Source organism: Toxotes jaculatrix, chromosome 11 (genome assembly GCF_017976425.1).
Source record: "Toxotes jaculatrix isolate fToxJac2 chromosome 11, fToxJac2.pri, whole genome shotgun sequence".
Classification (NCBI taxonomy): Eukaryota; Metazoa; Chordata; class Actinopteri; family Toxotidae; genus Toxotes; species Toxotes jaculatrix.
This window is the reverse complement of record NC_054404.1, coordinates 15,404,684-15,420,815: the sequence shown is the minus strand read 5'-3', so window position 1 is coordinate 15,420,815 and position 16,132 is coordinate 15,404,684. Positions and strand designations below refer to the sequence as shown.

General features: G+C 38.7%; 1 long non-coding RNA gene across 1 annotated transcript; it reads right to left on the bottom strand.

Annotated features, from left to right (window-relative positions):
• Positions 1–2,284: 2,284 nt before the first annotated feature.
• On the bottom strand, positions 2,285–11,064 carry LOC121189966. Its single transcript, XR_005894913.1, has 4 exons — positions 10,911–11,064; positions 3,614–3,683; positions 2,854–2,937; positions 2,285–2,445 (listed from the first exon to the last, which is right to left on the bottom strand). It is a non-coding gene; the product is annotated as an uncharacterized LOC121189966 (long non-coding RNA).
• Between the last annotated feature and the right edge of the window lie 5,068 nt (positions 11,065–16,132).

The window sequence follows — 16,132 nt, the reverse complement described above, 5'->3', positions numbered from 1 at the left end:
TCTGTAGGCCTATTTATGCATGTTTCTCCCAGCTTTTATATTTATTGTTGGTTATTTGAGTTGAGTTTTGTGCTCTTCTGAATAATTTTAGGCTATAATTGGTATTCAGTTGTACGAAGCACGCAAAGTCCCCATCAATAGAAAGGGCAATAATATATGGTTCAGCCACAGGGCTTGGTGTGAACTTGCTCCTCTAGTCTGCAGAGTCTTGACATCTGTGAAAAGGTCATTATCTAAGTAAATGCACCTCTTTAAGTAAATCATAGCTCTAGTTCATCCAGCCCCCAGCACTCATGTAGAGGATTTGGACTTTCTACATAAGTGAGAAAAGCTGCTTGTTAGAACTACAAAAAAAAAGAAAGAACTCAGAGAGAAATTTGACAAGAAATACAGCAAGTGGAGAAGAAAATGGAAGAAAAAATGAATCTGGAGACAATGACTACTATCACACATGAAATAACTCTATCGAGGAACTCTATAAAGACTTGAAGGCATACAAGCTGAAGAAATTTGACAGAGACACTAAAGACTACTAAAATGGTACTGTTTATAACCTGCAAGGCAAGAAGATGAAGTTCTACTCTTTAACAGAAACCACAGAGTTTTGAGAAGACTACAGAAACAGAGGCTTCAGATTTCAGTGACTCGGATACTTGCACGGAAAGAAAACCTCTGACAAACCCCATTATAAGACAGAGAGGAGACAAGAGGTAGTTGATAACAATTGGGCCACCATTGCAGCAAGAACATGCAGTGATATACTGCATATCTCCTGATTTCTCTTATCAAAAAAATCTTTCTGGCTTCAGAATATCAGTGCATACATATCATGATGCATGTAAAATTAACACTGAAAGGATGGAAATGTAAAATTGAGCAAAAACTCAAATCATGCAGAGATAGATCGGGCTGTAGATTACATATTATTACAGCAGAGCTCACACAAATTTCTACACTGCTTGATAAATCAAGCCCCAATACATTTTCACTCCCACAGTGTGTTCAAACCACATGCTGTGTAGTTGTTTGGAAAAACGGGTCATTGCCTTGATCATGAAAGCTTGTACACGCTGTAATAGACCGTGATAAATTAAACTCACTTTAACAGCTTTCAAGCCATCATCTGCATTTTGGTGACGTTCATCTCAAAGCAAGCTCTATCCTCTTATTCATTACAGTAATCTACATCCCAGTCTTCTGGACTGGGCACAGAAAAGGTTCATTAAATCGCATTTTCACATATTGGATCACATTTCTTTCGTAACTGGCAGAGCAGGGGAAAAGGAAAAACATGACCTGATTAACAAGTGTGATACTTATAACTTATAAAACATGCGAAAGAAAGAGACAGATGAATTGGAGAATGTAATTTCAACTGCTTCCTGGAAGATTACTACACCTGAATATTTGATAGCCCCTCTTCTTTGTATCCGATATATATATCTATTTTTAAAGCACGTTTCTTCCACCCTGAATAGACATTAATCGTAACCCTCCTACTGATGTGTGCTTTCCTCTTTAAGGAGAGTTTATATTTCTCTATATCACCCCATAGCCTGCGCAATAATCCAAAGCTGTTACCTGCCTGTTCATGAGTATTTCCACACTTCTCTTAGAAGTGGATTAGAGCACAACACACTACCTGCTCATGCAGGGGCTGTACAGCAGCATTAAAGTCTTCTTCCAGCAGTATTCATGTCTCTCCTGGTCTTTACTCAAACAGTATTACATTGGGAACCAGCCTACTTTAGCGCACATGCCATCAGAAGTTACACAGTGGAACTGTGGATGTATGTGTCCATCTTCACTGACAGACAAAACACCTGAAATGTATCAAACCCATGGACAATTGTCCCTCTGTGATCCTTTGGGTGTATTTGTTGATTCACTGCACAAAGAGAATGTAGTATTGATCTGTCAAGCTGTCTCACTTTCTACAGCTTAGACTGAAGTGACGGTTTTCCGACTGATGGCCTTGCATGCTGCACCTTCCTTAAAGCTGGGATTCGTAAAGTTTAAGTCCTTACTATATTCAGCTTTATGTAGTATTGTAAAACAAACAGACTGATTTAAATGAATGGGCAAGTTCCCATACAATCTTCCATGAGCTGGCTGTGCTATGCAAGAGCAAACTAAGAAGCTGCTGCTCAATGCGTTATAGCCACAAAGGGGCCCTAAAACAACCAAGTTAAAATTCTCCATCTTCGTTCTTTCTGACACAATTTCAGTCATTTAATAAGGCAGAAATTTAACTGAGCAGATTGCATTCATTTTTATTCTCTCAGTGACTGTTGCAGTAGTGTGTTGTTCTCTACAATTACACATTGAACACAACAATTTATATCACTACGTCAAGTGTTGGGGTGGGCTGCACGGTGGCAGGCAAATTTAGCTCACGGCCCCCAAAAGGCCTGTGAGTCTACTACAGTGGTGGAAGATCCTTTCCTAAAGACACAATTAAAACAACACAAAAATACGCATTACAAGCAGTAAGCAAGTCCTGCATTCAAATTTCTGCTTAAGTAAAACTACAAATATTACCAGTGATACATGAAAGCCTAAGAAACGCTTTACAATTAGTTCTGCATTTTAGTTCACGATTAATGGAGTAGGAAAGAAGGAAAAACTTCAAATACATCTTTCTGTAATGTAGCATAGTAAAGTGTAAAGTAGAATGAAACAGAAATATTTAAGTATTTGAAATGCGCTAAAATATATTTACATTATTACATTAGTTTAGCAGATATTTAGCAAAACAGCAACAGCAAAAAAAAAAAAAAAAAAAAGTATTACAATTTAGAGGGAATCTAAAAATAGCTTCTATCTGAAACTCATTTTTTCCTCCACAGTTACCTGTCAGCACTAACACATTGTCAGGACACTGAGTATCCAGCAGTCGAGACTATTCAAGGCTAAGAGCATGTTGCCTCAACTGTCCTGCAAAAAATGAAGAAAGAGAGATGGGTTCAGGTTCAACAACAAATAATTCTAATTCCAAAATGTGCACTTCTTTCACTCACACACTTCACTAACATATTAGGTCATAAATAAATGGTCTTTTTAAAAATCACCGAAGCAACAACAGCAGCAAATTCAGAATAATTCTGAATATACACAACTCCCATGAGTCAAGAGGCATGTTTAATATAATTTTAAAGGTATTGCGTTTTTTTTTATTTTTTTTCCCAGAACAAAGTAGGACCATATTTAGCCCAATACCCTGATCACAGATATTAAAAGTAAAGTGGGTGAACAGACTGCCGGAGGCTTTTTGTTACACCTCATCGTAACTCTCTTGTGGTGACACTCATTAGTATAACCATTGAATATTTAAGCAGTCAGCCTTGCACGGGGCTAATTATGCATCCTTAACACATTCTATTTTTAAGGTAAATATGCACTCTGCTCTCACGTCTTTTAATTGCTTAAGTACAGCACACCTGGTCTATAGTATTCATGTTGAAGACTAAAAGGGCCCTTCAAGGCACTTACTGTATAAATCCAGAGGACAAAAGACAGGGTACTCAGGCTATTAAAGACAGAAAAACCATACAAAAGACAAATGAAAGTACAGAATACCTCAGCAGGGAGATGCACTTTGTGCCAAGCTTACCCATTAGCCCAGACTTTGACTTTGGTGCCATCAAGATGAGTTTGGGGGCTGTTCACCTCCTAAATGGATTCTGTCCACAGGTAAAAGAGTGAGACAGATAAAAAGAATTATCTGGATATGATGTGATAAAATATTCACCACTATAACACGGCTCCGTTCTTATCTCAGAGGGTCTGGCTTTTCTTGGCTCCGCACTTAGCGTCAAAGAGTTCATCCGCGTTCTCTAACAATCTTGTATTAAGCACTTCTTAAGAACCCTTGGGCTCTCATCTAGGTCCCCCCAATAAACCTGTCAGAAACTTTTCCCTTGAAGCTGCACTGGGATTTCCTCACTGGCTTGTAGGTGCAGCGTGTCCTTGAGTGTTTCTTTGTGAAGTAGGAAAACATAGCATTTGTAACATCATGTAAGAGCGGGCACATTTGTTTGCCTGAGCTTACGCTTCAAGTAGCACAAAACAATGTCTTAAGACCGAAAATTGTTAGAGATTACCTGATAAAAAAAGACATGAAAGAGACTTCCTTTGTGTCACACACAACCGAGGGAATTACTTTGTTTTACTACTTCAGCTTGAATTCCAAAAAAACAAAAATTTCACTTCAGATGAAACCACAAGCAGGCAAACAGAAAAGAAACCCAAACAAAACTAAACTAAAAAAAAAAGAGAACATAATCACATTTTATCACATTGCACCCTGCTGATGACTGCCTTGAACATAAGCCACGTAGCGTGTGTGGAGGATGTTTCGTTTGCAGAGCTCGTGGATTGATTCAATCCATTCTTGGAATTTTCTGCCAACATGCTGCTGTGATTTATAAATATCATTTCAGGATGTGGAGTCGCTTTTCTATTTCACAGTGTCTTTTCAGGAAGCTAGAGACCATAATGCAGTTTCCATGCCTTCCCCTCACAGAGTCGAAAGTACTGTGTGTAAGTTATGAATATTTTAAATTCCACCACAAAGGAGTGAAAGCCACCTCTGTGTTTGCACATAGTGCTTAAGGCTCATTTTTGACTGGGTTGAGAAAAACAACAATGGCTCCATTGCACAAGTATACTGTACATACAGTTTCAATGTAGTGATTCATTAGGCTCCACTGACACCCTGTGATCATCTCAGGAAAAAAGATAAAGGAATTTTAGAGTGACAGTGGAGGTTAAAGTCAGAAGTGAAAAATGAAAAGTCTGATATCCTCTAGATAAAAGGGGGCAGAGAAGGAAGGACCATTCCTTTCTCCCTTTAAGTTGTTGATAACAGCTGCAAGAGTCAACATAATACCCTGGAATCGGTCCCATCGATCGGACCCAGACTCCCTTTGAAGTCCTCACTCCTCTCATATAATATCAGTGAAGCTGAAGTTCGAGGGTGTGGACGTTATATTTAACCTGATTCTCTACGGTTGTGTTTCTTTTTTCATTCTATGAGCTTATTTTGCATAGTGTCTGCTTTGAAGTTGCAGAGAAAGAACTCTTTCAGGACACACGAGGGGATGCAAGCGTTCAGCCTTTCAGCTGTGCAAAAAAGTGTGCTTTTAGGAAGGGGATCAACATTTATTAGCTATTAGCTTAGTCGAGGATGCTACTTTAGACCAAAAACATCTCTGAGTTTGTGAAATTAAACCTTAAAAAAAAGTTGTCACGAAATCTTGTTGTTGAACTAAGTTTAATCTAAATTGCACTTGCAGTTTGCTTTTCATTTTCTGTCCAGTTCATCCCAAACCAGCTCCATGGGGTTTAAGTCTAGAGACAGTGCTGGTCTTCATCATATGAAGCCACAGTCTATTTCTTTTCTTCGTATGTTTTGGATCATTATTTTGTTACTTGCCTTTTTCTAACCATTCTGATAGTAACTGTAATTGTAATTGAACAAAAAATTCAACAAGCAGCAATTTATTGAACGTCACTAGTTACCTTAACATTAGCCTGCAGGCGGCTCCAGAATTTCTTGTTTGATAGAACCTGATCCCTTTTCGAAACCTCAAGCTACTGTGCCATGCTAGCACATCCTGGACCAGTCCACTGAACACCCAGGGACAAAAATAATAACTCCTGCATCTAACCCTTGGTAAAATAGGTAAATAACTCCTAAAATATCTGTACTGGAAAACTTGGTAGTAATCTGGGATTAGTAAATGCAATGTAACTACTGAATTTCAAACTCTAACCCCTGTGTGATGGAATACAACATCAGAATAGTTAACATTTGCATTTCAGGATTACAGGAGAAAGACTAACAATTGTTGTGCTTTTCAAACGAGTGCCCTTGAGGTCCTTATTGCATTTATTTATTGATTTATGGATGATGTATGGAGTTTGGCATTTTAATCGCTGTCATGAATGACTATTTTCACTTCCAGCCAGTTTCTCTCAGTTGAAATAAAGACAAACGGACAAGGTGAGCACATTAAACCCGAGCATATTCATTATATTGTAATCAGCACGTTTTAGGCTAAATTTAAACATGCTTTCCATTTTGCACGACACAAAGCTACAGCGCTCTCTCTATGGGCCATGTTCCCTTTGGCTTGATACCACCTGGAATGCTAAAGATGACCCAGTATCCATTTGCTACTATAGTGGCTCCATCCCAACAGTTTTCCCCTGGAGTCAAGCAGCTATGAATAATGAGATGAAGCTCCATGCATTAATGTAACAGCATGGCCCCTAAAGGAACGTGTGGTAGCAGGTGATTGTTCGCAGTCTCTGTGGGGCTGTCAGTAAACATGTGCCCCCTGTAGCGTGGGGCATTTTAACAGGAGCAACCTCCCTTGCCCACACCCCTCACCCTGCATCCTGGGAAATTATGGATGAGTTCCTACCTAACCCCAAAGCAGCATGTTAGCTTTCAGGCCACCTCTGGCTACAAGTGATTTATGAGTACACATCAACATGAGCATTGCTTATAATACAGTGACATTTAAAAGATGAAAGAGATGAGATGTGCATCATGGGTAATTGAGCACATTTGAGTATTTGTACAGTGGAATTAAATGTAGACTGCTTACCAGGAGATATCTGTAGGCGAAACACAAGCAATGCCTGGAAGCCTGAAATGACTGACAGATGTTACTCTCAGTATGCTGAATATTCTCATTCACGTGTGCCTGAATGTCAATAATCACAAGAGGATCCCTGGAATTTAAACTGATGTTTAAAATCTATCCAACTAGAAGCTGCCCCATTTGATCCAAGCATGGCTGAGCGAATAATTAGAAATAAATTGGTCTGGCTGATGCCCACAAAGTATGCCTTATTGACCACTAAAAGACAAGCAGCTGGTTTTGCTGGCCGTAACGATGAATCCAACAAGCGAGAGCAATCACACTTTCATCCGCTTCGGAAAACTTTTACAGCACCTGAACAAGCTCTTCATAATTATAACCTCATGGTAAATGAACAACCAGTAAATCAAACGTTATGCCAACTTGCATTAGGCACACATATACTACTTTCATCTTTATTATTATTAGTTTTCACTGTGTTTGTTATTATCATTATCATTTTATCACTATTCCCACACAGGCAATTTATTGATTAAAAAATCTTCCCGGGTAAACTGACCATGACAGGGGGCCCTCCACTTTGTCTGCAAATATAAAGATACAGTATATGTCAGCACAGTCAGTCAGCACTTTTTCAGATTTACAACATAATGTATCTTGCATTCAAATAGGATTATAGAGTGGTTATATTGGCTGTGAACAAATGAATTCCTGCAAGGAATTTAAAATAATACACCATTCATCAGTGAAGTGCTGCATTCAGGCAAAAAAAGGATTTAGCAGAGATGCCTTAGCTCTTTAGTTATTACCACTCTCCCAAAACGAGGAACACAATTTATTTTACATTAACAGGTACAAAGTAGGATATCCATATAAAGACACACATTTCCCATAGTAAGCATATAGAGAGAAGCACAGCACAAGAACAAGCCCATAAAACAATGCCTACAATTTAAGTCAGTTTATAAACAAGCACATGATGGAATTTACTGGACTGCAACTGACAGTTTGTAATAAAAAATGTTGTAATTTGTGTATGTGTCCTATATTACAAATCATGTATAGGATCACATCAAACAGCAGCCTTCATAATTTGGCTGTAATTTCTGAAATAGTTCACCTTGTTGTTGAGCACAAGATCAAGCTGCACTGTTGCCACAATTATGCAAGTAGAGCGTGAGCCAAAGTGAGAATTTTAAAAGTTTACTCCTACTAATGTAAAAGTGGAGGAACTGTGGCCCTTGCTGCTCCATTGCTTAGGAAACAGACACATGGAGTCCCTCAGGGAAAATACTTAAGTCTCTGTGATGGCATTTCAGCCTGCTCCAATGGTTTTCCTGTGCAATTTTTAAGCCATAAAAAGCAGCACTGTCTCAGACAGGTAATGGCATTATTACGCATCTCATTATATTATTTTAAAAGTGGAACAAGTGGTGTAGATAGTGTGTACAGAGACATAATGCAACCAGGTTAACCGAGTTGTGTGCTAATTCTGCAGGCCCCTTCATTATAAACATAAGACAGATTCCAGTCTGCTGAAAAAATAGATGCAAGTAAGTCCTTCTGGAGCTCTAAGGTTTTGCCATAAATAGGTACTTAATGACTAACAGCTGTCACTGCATGTACTTCTGTTTTGCTTTATTATTTTGCAAGTGTGGTATACATAGCATTCATTCATTACTGTTGCCTCAAATTAACAAAGAAGCCAAACTGAGCTTTATTTTAGTGCATTGTAGAGAGAGCACAAAACCAGAGTTTTCTGTACTGTAAATAAACCCAGTTATCCACAGTGTTGGCCTCATATTGACAGTCGGTGTCAGTGATGCTTGAAGTCTTTCTCTCATTTCTGGCTTCAGTTGTTCATTTATATCAACCTATAGCAAACAGTTTTATTATTGTAGGAATGACATTTTAATTTTCACAGAAAAACCATAAGCACTACATTATCACATATGTCAGTTTCCCAAGAGAATTATATTACATCTAGGCCTCGATGTGCACTCTTATTAGACTTAAAATGGGTACTGTGTGGGGTCTGAACACTCTCTGTTGCTGTGCTTACTGATGCAAGCGAGGAAATATCTAAGATGCAATCTTAAATAAAAAAAGAGAGAAAAAAGACCAAAACTGAGCAAAACAAACTTTGAAAGGCACCAGAATAATCCTGAATTCTTGATTACAGCACAGACACAAAACATCACTTAAGGTATCAGCTCCTTCTTACTACTTTACTGTCTTTTACACTATCCACCGTCTTTTCATCTCTAACACGTCTCAAGCACGTGTTACCAAAAAAATTACATAATCAACATGTTATCCATACACATCAGCCTGGCCCCCAAGAGTTTTCATTTCATTAGAGTTATCCACAAGATGTCCAAGATCAGAATGCATAATAAGTGCAGGAACACATGCTGTATCTGTACATGCTATATGTAAAACACACTGTTCAATGTACATGTTTGTATTCACAGAATATTCCCACATGATACCTCCTTGATATTTCAGGATATTTTTAGATTTGCATCCTCCAGGGAAGTATTAGGCTTGTCACCACACAGTGCAGAAAGTGTGTCTAATTTTTCTGGGGCGGTAAGAGCAGGACTGAACAGCAGTAGGTGGTGTTAGTTTCTATATTTTGTCAGATGTAACATACTGTATACATACTGTATACAAAAGACTTGTTTTAAATGAAAAAGGAAAAAAAAGGCTTGAAACTCTGCTTCTGACTGACTCCTTTTAAAATGAAAGAAAACTGCTGAAATAAAAGTAGTAATGTTCTTGCATTGCAGTACAGAGCTTATTAGCCCCAATAAGGTATCATATATAGATGACAACTGTATTCGTTCTAACATAACTAGATGATTTGGAGGCTAACTCTAGAAAAATATACTTAAAATTGCAGCAACGCAGAAGTGACAGTTTTACTTTATAGCTTGTAATTTCAGTGTTTTACTTTGTAAAGACAGTGTAACCCTGCTAACCTACCAATAATGACTGAGCACCAAAAGTAAGCTTTGATTAGATAGCTAAGTAATGGACCAGTTTTAGGTAAATGCTGCACTGTGTGACAGTCAGAAAGGTGAAAAATAGCCCCAGGGATGAACTTAAGTTGAACACTTTGTATTAGCATGACTTGCGAAAGAAACTGTGCAGAACTATAAATAAATAAGTTTTACAACTTAAATGCGGGCACTAATAAAAACACATCTACTAATCAGTGCACTTTTATGAAACCAGTAATATGAGCATCAACTCATCATCAGCATCATCAACAGAGTTTCAGATCAGAATTTCAACTCTGAGTTCAGTTCAGTTTCTCTTGTTCCAATACTTGAAGCAATTTATAGTTCTGCACAGTCTCTTTCAATCAGGTTGTCTAGTTTTGTCAGCTGTATCCTTTATGTATGAAAGTCAAGAGTCGTTAGTGCTCATCATCCTAGTAAAAGAGTCAGTTCAAGTTTCTGTAAGTGTTTTCCTTCTTTTGGGTGCACCCTATTATTTGTAATACCGGTAAGTCAACATCAGACTGGGGTCTGGGGACCACACCAGTGAACTTGTGCAAGGAAGAACGAATGGGTGAAATCCCTCTCTGATGAAGAAGCTATCAGATCTCCCAGTGGCTCGCCATCTCCCTCATCAGGGAGAAAATCCAGTTTCCGGAATCCAAGGAGTTTCCAGTGATATACACAAACCTAGCCTGCATTACAATATTAAACCCTTATTGTTTACAGTCATGAAATTTTTATCACTTATGGCCATATTTTAGATCAAATCTATATTCTCAGAAAATACAGTAGATATTACATTTATGACATAGTTCTGTGACAGCAGCAGCTCCAATCCAAATCATTTTGTGGAATATTTTTAACGCATGTTAAATGAATAAGAATTGTTTTTATATTTTAACCATGAAATAATAACTACTAGCTCTTTTTAGTCATCAACTATGGTTACAAAGCTTGATCATGAATTTTATATGCATTTCTTAAAATCTAGATTAAGGACATAATTTTTATCCTCACACATTCAATCTACTCAAAAATGCCAAATTAATAATAAAATAAGTAATACAGCTACAGTTCACGTTCATTTTCTTCATGTTAACAGTGAAATATACGCCCGGTCAATGAGCTTTTAACAGGTCAGCAGTAACTATCGTATTTTGCACGTAGCACATTAGCTAACAACTGCGCGCGCGCGCGCACACACACACACACACATCTAGCACGGAGCGTGACGAAGCCACACAAGCTACCGCAGTTAGCTACATAAGCTTAGCTAAAAATTACTCACCAATATGGTCCAATTACAGTAAACCCTCATCTTCAGGTTTTGGATCGCCTCAGTCATTTCTGGTATCCCTTCCACATACTTTTAACGGTTGAAACCAACTTATGTGCAATAACCGACAAGAGTTTAGTTCGCATTTGTCACTCATTCGGATAGTTCTTTCGATGCACGCACGACCGCACTACCGCACTACCGCACTTGCTACTTGAAAAAGGGCGGGGCTTACTTCCTCCCTCCTATAGCATTTCATTACTGTGTGATTGGACCAATAACAATAAAATAAACTTGACAGACACATAAATCAACCAAATAACTTCCAACAACTATAATTTTGTGGGCCAGAAAGTAGCAAGAAATTAAAATTATGATTAAATAGTTAACAAAATAAAGAAACTCATAAGAAACACATATCCTATTGTGTTTGGACAATGGAGCAAACTAATGACCATCTGATCTCAGGCTAGTCCAAAGTCCAAAGCTACACTCTTTACTTGCCACCAGCTCCCCAAAAGCCGTTATTGGGTTACACCAAGGTTTGAGGAAGGGGTGCAGGTAAACATATTGTGTAATTAATTCCTGCATTTGCTCTTGTATTTTTGGTTTGGGAAAGGCTAAAGAAAGACTTTGCCTTCCCAAGATACCAAATATTGCTGTTTATACAGCATACCACTTCAGCATTTGCTTAAATTCAAAGCAGGACAAGCCAACTGTGCCTAGTTACAGTTGCTAAGCTGTGAATGGGCAATCATCTTTTAGTGAACGGTCAGTTTTACATCCTGACATCTTTATGCATCTAATAACTAAGACAGATTTTGAGATTTGTTTGTGCATCTCTGTGTGTTTGTTTGCATGCGTGTAAGTGCACGTGTTTGGGAGCGGGTAGGGAAAGAGTGTGATGAGAGGTTGCCTCGTCTCATGTATGTTTGGCACGGAGCTGTTCTGCTCAGCGGTCTCATAGAACACAGACTGGAATGGTACATTTGGGACAAAATTATACTGCAAGGCATTGTATCAATTAGATAGATGAATGACCATGGGTTTTAATTAGAACACTGGGTACACATTCTACTTCATTATTCAGTGGAACCAAACTAATTCTGCTGCCCAACAGCAGCGAGGAGCCCAGCTGCTCCATCAGCACTCTGCCTCTGATAAGAGCACTGGGACTTTGAAAGGTGGTGACATAAAGAGGAATAATATGGTCTCATCAGAGGGAGGAAAAAATCCAGACAGAATGCAATGAACTTGGTTAAAGAACCACAGTACTGCAGTTTCTCCATATCTAGGCGTGTCTGCGTACTTTCCACTCATTGTCCTGAATGATAACAAACTTTGAGGACTTCAGAACTCATGTAATGTGTTGGGAAATGAGTGCACCTCATTGGCTGGATGAGGAAAAGTCCAGCTCTTTTTGGACAGTGAGCTCCTTTGCTTGTATTTAAAATGTGAGTTTGTATTTCAGACTAAGCTTTGATTAATCACCTCCTGTATGCAGGAAAGCATTCATAGATACAACAACACCAGAATTTTATCAAAGCCAAGAACTAGCACAACGCCATCTCACAGCTGGTAACATGGGTATAATTTTACATAAAAATTGGATTTACCAATGACAGAGGCATCTGTGATGTGGTGGCATGTACAGCAACAGTGTGCTGTGCAGCCGGTGATCTTTGAAGTCCAGCTCATAGTAATTTAATTTTGAGGGCTGTGGAAGAGGCTCGGTGCTGCTCTAAAAAAACAAAAAACAGTCAACCTGGTTCTGACATTTGCTGAAAAATCCAAAGGATGGCTAGGTTTGTTTTAAAATCTCAGTTGGAAATACAATGTGAATAAATGTATTAGTCACCCTAGTCTCCCTTCGTTTGAAATAATAATCTTTTCAGTATTAGAAAGCAGTGGATTTTTAACATTGCTCATATAACATTTCGGTTTCACCTCAACCATTATTGCAGAAAAATTCACAATAACTCAACTCCCTCTTGAATCACACGAACAGTCACATAGTTTTAGCGACTGGTTTGTTTTATTGAAAACATTTCCACCCTGGCAGATTTTTCTGATTTTTCTCATTTAAACTTTTTCAATCAACTCAGAGAAAAATGACTAATTATGGCTGAAGTGACTCTTGGGATGAGGGTAGTATATAGGTTTGCATAATAACTTCAACATTCTATTACGAAGGTCGATTACAAAAACAACTTACTTGTCTAATTGCGGGATTTTATTGCTGCAGATGAAATAATAATTGGCCTTACTAATGCCTACATTAGGGAGAAATAAGATTGCTGTGTTAATATATTTACTATGTATGAACTGAGTAAGTCTGCTTCCATCACATCTCATTCATCTATGGTCTGACCCATGTTATGCATCACTGACCCACTGCACCTCCTTCCAACATTACTCTCCATTGTGAGGATCAAAATTTCACTTTAATACACACTGTGGGAAAACGTGCTCATTTCCTCTTTCTTTGTTTGAACATTAATTTGAATCACAGTAATGGCTGTGTCATAATAAAGAGCAGCATATGGTCTTGGTCCAGTCTCTGGCATAAAGCACATTGAGAATATGTTTTTACTCCGTTCACCTCATTTTACAGACAAGTACTTTATTTAATATCAACAACAAGGTTAGATGACACTGTAGGTAATTAGATGAGAGTCAGTTGATGGCTTTTTAATTGCTCAGCAATGCACCACTATGATGAGAAGCAATAAGCGAGTGCCACTGTGTCCTCTTTGCAAACACAGCACTCCATTACGTTCTGGATTCCACTGCGTTGTAAATGTGACAGGGCTGTTATGCTGCATGATAAGATGTAGAGCTACCACCTCTTCTTTATAGTTTTCTCTAGTGAATCTGTCAACCTAACAGTTGTCAGCGTTGTTGATATCCTCTGCTCTCCTGTTTTGGCAAAAATGTAAAGCATAGCAATAGGAAAATGCTGAGACGGCACTTGCTGCCTTCATTTTGTTTTCTCTCTGTTTCTTTTTTTTTTCGGTAGCTCCAGTTGGCGTCTCGCTAAATTGCACAGTGACCCCAATACCCCACCCCTGCTACACACAAATGCACGCACACACACATTGCTGTCTTGTCCCCAAACAGCACAAGAAGGCCCAACAGATAGATACAAGTTAATGCTGCACACAGGAGGCAATTTATTGTTGCTCTTCTGCAGTTATCCGCCTCTGTAGGTCAAGATCAGAGGTGCCTCGTTGATCTAAGTGAGTCCAAAGGTGAGGGTGTGAGGCTGATAAGGCTTCATTCAGATCAACTGATGTCACAAAAAGTCGCCATGTGAAGGTAAATGTTTCACAGAAGAACGTAAGACTGGTGAAACAACTCTCAATTGACTTCCTGCCGTTCCCTGGCAGTCATTCAGAACAGATGATATCCTGTTGTAGTGACATAATACAAATAACCCTGACAACTGAAAACTGTACGTACACATCATACGGATGCACGGCCCTTACTGCACTTTCAATGATGTACGTTGTACTGTAGATGTGACTTTGCCACAGTGGAGCAGGGAAATGCAGAAAATGTCCTTGAGCTGAAAACAGAGGTACAGTGTGTTTTCCAGACTCGTAGCAAGAGCAACCGGCTCAGGAGTACAATAGGAGGAGGTGGTAATGGATCAATGACAAGTCTTAAAGAATTTGGTGCAAAGATATTGATCTCTGAAAAATAAAGGATAGAAAACAACCAACTGGCCTTTTCTTCAAATAACTTGTCTCTTGTGGCGTAAGCTTCAAAACGTAGGTGAGATCACTGACTGTAGAGTCAGCCACAGATTTACTGTGATTTGTAGCTTTCTGTTCCATCTCTTCAGTCAGTCAGCCAAATCAGGGGCTCTCCACACAGGCTGGAACTGAAATGGTACATTAACCTGAGACATTAATGAAAGTTACTGACTGATTAAAACACGAATGAGAACTGTAGAGGAAGTGCCAGCAGTGCATTTACAAAACAAAATTTAAATGAGGAGAACCAAACACAGCTGAGAAACTAAAAGTACAACTGCAGACTGTGGTCTCTCACCTATGTTGGAGCTCCAACAGGCAGGAAGAGATTTTTTTTTTCCTGTGACATTTCCAAGTTATAGCTACAATATGCAAGTTTTCACTTTGAGGTAGAAAATGTATTGTTAGTCCTGCCCTCCTCCCCCTCAGCTGGTCAAGTTCCCGCCCCCACACTTGTCACTCATCTTGACGAGCTGTCTACAATGAAACAGCTTCTAGCCTGAGGCTAATGTAACCGGCATCCATAAAGCCACCGCAGGTGTAGAAGAAGTAGACACTGGGTACAGAAAATCTACAATAAAAAATAAAGCATTTCTGGTTCAATGCTTTTTCTTTAGCTGTCTGTTTGTTGCTTGTATCTGCTGTATGTTTAGCTTTGCTTAGCTTTTAACTTCATGCTATGAGTGTTCTTGCCATGACTATCCTGCACTTAAGGTTATAAGTCAATTCCCTGCTAAGGTATATACAACCTTAAAAAGGATGCTACTGATAACAATTTTGGGGAACATGAGGCCATGAACTTTCATCTGGTCAATTTTTTTTATGTTGAATAATACTAGATAATAATCGCTCACAGCTAATTCTCTCTATGTTCAGTCCAGGTTTCCCATGCTCCTCCATCCAGAATATCACCCACATTTTTTTCCTTCCTTTTTGGCCTTTTCGGTACAAACAGCACTGTAGTAAGTTCCCGGGTGTTGTGAAATAAAAGACTGAAAAAAATCTGTGCAAGTTGGTGGAAACAATGTGTGGTTTGTCCAGTCTTTGTAGGTAGCAGGGGGTCTTCAGGTTTGTCCCAAGCTTAAGCTCAGACTGTCTGCTTGTTCTTGCAGATGTGCACATGCATGAATAAGCCAGTTTTGCTATGCAGTACCATAAGGAGTTTTTAGTCACTGCAGCCCCAACTGAATACATGAATACCTTTAAATGGATATCTCCAGTGGAAGTAATCACCCATAGAGATCTTATGGTCTTGGCAGATCACTACATCCTGGAAAACAAAAAGTGAATTAGAGCTTTAGCTACCTAACAGCCAGAAGTACACAGAGCTCATTTACTTGGTATACAAAGGGTCACTAATTTGCACTCATTTAAAAATAATTTGATTGCAAGATTCCCCCCTGTGGGCCTCAAGTAAGTTTGACTTTGTATTATTTTAATTAAAATAATTATGCTCACAATTTGAAATATTGTGGT